This window comes from Callithrix jacchus, chromosome 6 (assembly GCF_049354715.1).
Source record: "Callithrix jacchus isolate 240 chromosome 6, calJac240_pri, whole genome shotgun sequence".
Taxonomy (NCBI): Eukaryota; Metazoa; Chordata; class Mammalia; order Primates; family Cebidae; genus Callithrix; species Callithrix jacchus.
The window spans coordinates 105,871,568-105,876,253 of record NC_133507.1 but is presented as its reverse complement, the minus strand read 5'-3'; the positions used below and the strand labels follow the sequence as shown (position 1 = coordinate 105,876,253).

At 39.8% G+C, this 4,686-nt stretch overlaps 1 pseudogene; it reads left to right on the top strand.

Moving 5' to 3' along the window:
• The first annotated feature begins 4,358 nt into the window (after positions 1–4,358).
• Positions 4,359–4,479, top strand: LOC118155195 (U1 spliceosomal RNA; annotated as a pseudogene).
• Positions 4,480–4,686: the final 207 nt, after the last annotated feature.

Sequence of the window (4,686 nt, the reverse complement as noted above, 5' to 3'; positions counted from 1 at the left end):
CATCATGGATATTGGCCTGAAGTTTTCTTTTCTTGTTGGGTCTCTGCCTGGTTTTGGTATCAGGATGATATTGGTCTCATAAAATGATTTGGGAAGGATTCCCTCTTTTTGGATTATTCGGAATAGTTTCAGAAGGAATGGTACCAGCTCCTCTTTGTGTGTCTGGTAGAATTCGGCTGTGAACCCGTCTGGACCTGGGCTTTTTTTGTGTGGTAGGCTCTTAATTGCTGCCTCGACTTCTGACCTTGTTATTGGTCTATTCATAGTTTCAGCTTCCTCCTGGTTTAGGCTTGGGAGGACACAGGAGTCCAGGAATTTGTCGATTTCTTCCAGGTTTACTAGTTTATGTGCATAGAGTTGTTTGTAATATTCTCTGATGGTGGTTTGAATTTCTGTGGAATCTGTGGTGATTTCCCCTTTATCATTTTTTATCGCATCTATTTGGTTGTTCTCTCTTTTATTTTTAATCAATCTGGCTAGCGGTCTGTCTATTTTGTTGATCTTTTCAAAAAACCAGCTCTTGGATTTATGGATTTTTTGAAGGGTTTTTCGTGTCTCTATCTCCTTCAGTTCAGCTCTGATCTTAGTTATTTCTTGTCTTCTGCTGGGTTTTGAGTTTTTTTGATCTTGCTCCTCTAGCTCTTTCAATTTTGATGATAGGGTGTCAATTTTGGATCTCTCCATTCTCCTCATATGGGCACTTATTGCTATATACTTTCCTCTAGAGACTGCTTTAAATGTGTCCCAGAGATTCTGGCATGTTGTGTCTTCGTTCTCATTGGTTTTGAAGAACGTCTTTATTTCTGCCTTCATTTCATTGTTAATCCAGTCAACATTCAAGAGCCAGTTGTTCAGTTTCCATGAAGCTGTGCGGTTCTGGGTTGGTTTCTGAATTCTGAGTTCTAACTTGATTGCACTATGGTCTGAGAGACTGTTTGTTATGATTTCAGTTGTTTTGCATTTGCTGAGCAGTGCTTTACTTCCAATTATGTGGTCAATTTTAGAGTAGGTGTGATGTGGTGCTGAGAAGAATGTATATTCTGTGGATTTGGGGTGGAGAGTTCTGTAGATATCTATCAGGTTTGCTTGCTCCAGGTCTGAGTTCAAGCCCTGGATATCCTTGTTGATTTTCTGTCTGGTTGATCTGTCTAATATTGACAGTGGAGTGTTAAAGTTTCCCACTATTATTGTGTGGGAGTCTAAGTCTCTTTGTAAGTCATTAAGAACTTGCCTTATGTATCTGGATGCTCCTGTATTGGGTCCATATATGTTTAGGACCGTTAGCTCTTCTTGTTATATCGATCCTTTTACCATTATGTAATGGCCTTCTTTGTCTCTTTTGATCTTTGTTGCTTTAAAGTCTATTTTATCAGAGATGAGAATTGCAACTCCTGCTTTTTTTTGCTTTCCATTAGCTTGGTAAATCTTCCTCCATCCCTTAATTTTGAGCCTTTGTGTATCCTTGCATGTGAGATGGGTTTCCTGTATACAGCACACTGATGGGTTTTGGCTTTTTATCCAATTTGCCAGTCTGTGTCTTTTGATTGGTGCATTTAGTCCATTTACATTTAGGGTTAATATTGTTATGTGTGAATTTGATACTGCCATTTTGATGCTAGCTGGCTGTTTTGCCCATTAGTTGTTGTAGATTGTTTATTATGTTGATGCTCTTTAGCATTTAGTGTGATTTTGGAATGGCTGGTACTGGTTGTTCCTTTCTATGTGTAGTGCCTCTTTCAGGAGCTCTTGTAAAGCAGGCCTGGTGGTGACAAAATCTCTGAGTACTTGCTTGTTCGCAAAAGATTTTATTTTTCCTTCACTTCTGAAGCTCAGTTTGGCTGGATATGAAATTCTGGGTTGAAAGTTCTTTTCTTTAAGGATGCTGAATATTGGCCCCCACTCTCTTCTGGCTTGTAGTGTTTCTGCCGAGAGATCTGCTGTGCGTCTGATGGGCTTCCCTTTGTGGGTGACCCGACCTTTCTTTCTGGCTGCCCTTAGTATTTTCTCCTTTATTTCAACCTTGTTGAATCTGACGATTATGTGCCTTGGGGTTGCTCTTCTTGAGGAATATCTTTGTGGTGTTCTCTGTATTTCCTGCATTTGAGTGTTGGCCTGTCTTGCTAGGTGGGGGAAATTTTCCTGGATAATGTCCTGAAGAGTATTTTTCAGCTTGGATTCATTCTCTTCGTCACATTCTGGTATACCTATCAAATGTAGGTTAGGTCTCTTCACATAGTCTTATGCCTCTATTTTTTATGTGCACTGCTGCCCTGAAGATTTTTTACAACTGATCTCTGGTTACATGTTCAGGATTTCTCCAGAAAATACAAATGTTCGTCAACTTAAGATAAAATTACATCCTGATAAACCCATTGTTAGTTGGAAATATTGTAAGTTGAAAATGCTTTTCATACACATAAGCTACTGAATATCATAGCTTAACCTAGCCTAATTTGAATGTGCTCAGAACACGTACATTAGCCTGAAGTTGGATGAAATCATCTAACATAGAGCTTATTTTATAAAGTATTGAATAGCTCATGTAACTTTTTTTCTTTCAGCTAGAGTCTCACTTTGTCTTCCAGGCTGGAATGCAATGGGGCCATCATGATTCACTGCAACCACTGCCTCCCAGGTTCAAGCAATTCTCCTGTCTCAGCCTCCTGAGTAGCTGAGATTACAGGCATGTGCCACCAGGCCCAGCTAATTTTTGTATTTTTGGTAGAGACAGGGTATCACCATGTTGGCCAGGCTGGTCTCGAACTTCTGACCTCAAATGATCCACCCACCTCAGCCTCCCAAAATGCTGGGATTACAGGAGTCAACCACCATGTGCAGTCTTCATGCAACTTATTAAATACACTACTGAAAATGAAAAACAGAATGGTTGTATGGATACTCAAAGTATGATTTCTACTGAATGTGTATCACTTTTGCAGCATTGTAAAGTCAAAATACCATATGCCAAATCACTGTAAGCATAAGTAGAGAAGGTCTGTATATTTAGGAGTGGAATTGCTGGGTCATGGAGTATGTACATGTTCGACTGTTTCCTGATAGACTATTTTCTACAGTGTTGTATCAGTGTACGCCATCACATCCTGCCCAATACTTGATGTCTTCTGACTTTAAAATTTTTGCCAGTCTTTTGACTGTGAAATCTTATCTCATGGCCAGAATTTTCATTTTCCTGATTACTAATGACGTTGAGCAATATTTGATATATTTTTGGGCAATTTGTGTTTTCTCTTCTGAGCAATGCCTCTTCAATTCTGTTGCCCGTTATGTGATTGGTGGTTTGTTGTATTCTCATTGATTTACAGAAAGTCTTAATATATTCTGGACACAAATCCCATCGCTATTATACTTACTACAAAAACCTTCCCCCCCCCACCCCCGTAACTGATCATCTCTGCTCTTTGTCCTTCCCCCTCTGCCCATGCCTTGAGGTTATTTGAAACAATAGGTCTAGGTGGAAAGGCAACCCTTAATTAGATCTTCCCAGTAGGTAGAAAACTCCCTCCCTCCCTCCCTCCTTTTCTTCCTTCCTTCTCTTTTCCCTTCCTCCCTTCTCTCTCTCTTTCCTACCTCCCTTCCCTCTTTTTTCCCTTCCTTCCTTCCCTTTCCTTTCCAGCTTGCCACAACTTAACCTTTACAGCCCCAAACCCAACCCTCTCCATTCAGTCAGTTCCCAAACTGCAGGTTCTGTAATTTGCAGCCCCCACTTTGAGATACCAAATTAGGATCAATTAGTATCCGCTAGGAGCTGCTGGGTAATCCAAGGCTGAAGTGATGTCTTCATGATGTCTCCAGGGATTCAGGCTCCTTTTGTATTTCTGCTTAGTGTTAGAATGGACTTCCCAAGATGGCTGCCTGAGCTCCAGCCTTCACCTCCACCTTCAAAGCAGTGGGGAAGCAGAAAAGGCAAGGGCAAAAGGAGGCTGGTCAACTGATTCGGCTCTCTCTCCCATCTTCCTTTGCAATAAAATGTATTTGTATAAGCTATTAGGAACTTTTAGGCAGGAAAGACGCTACTTGGACTTCCCTATTAGTTTCAACAGAATATAATGAGCTGGTGCTGTATCCAGTGTGAAATAGGTGTGGCATGTTGCTACACAAGACCACCTAATCTGCAGAGAAACTTACAATCATATTTTAAATATGATTAACAAATACTATACAGGACCACCTAATCTGCAAAGAAACTTACAATCATATTTTAAATATGATTAACAAATACTATACAGGACCACCTAATCTGCAAAGAAACTTATAATCATATTTTAAAGCTTCACAAGGCAAAATTATTTCAATTTAAAACATGAAGAAACAGGGTCATACTTACCTGTTGAGATACCATACTTAACAGGGGAGATACCATGATCACGAAGGTGGTTTTCTCAGGGCGAGGCTTATCCATTGCACTCTGGATGTGCTGACCCCTGCGATTTTCCCAAATAAAGAAAAAAAAAACAAAACAGGGTTATCATGAAAACCAAAATCAACTTCTGAGGATACCAAAAGGGGTATAGAACAAACATGAGGAAAATCAGCATTTGTTGATTTACAAATACAGGTTTTCTATACGACAGACATTGAAAAATTCTATGACAAAGCTTGAAAATACAAAAGAAAACACAAGTCAGTGGTCATAGAATTCAAAATTTACTTCAGAAAAGGCAAGGC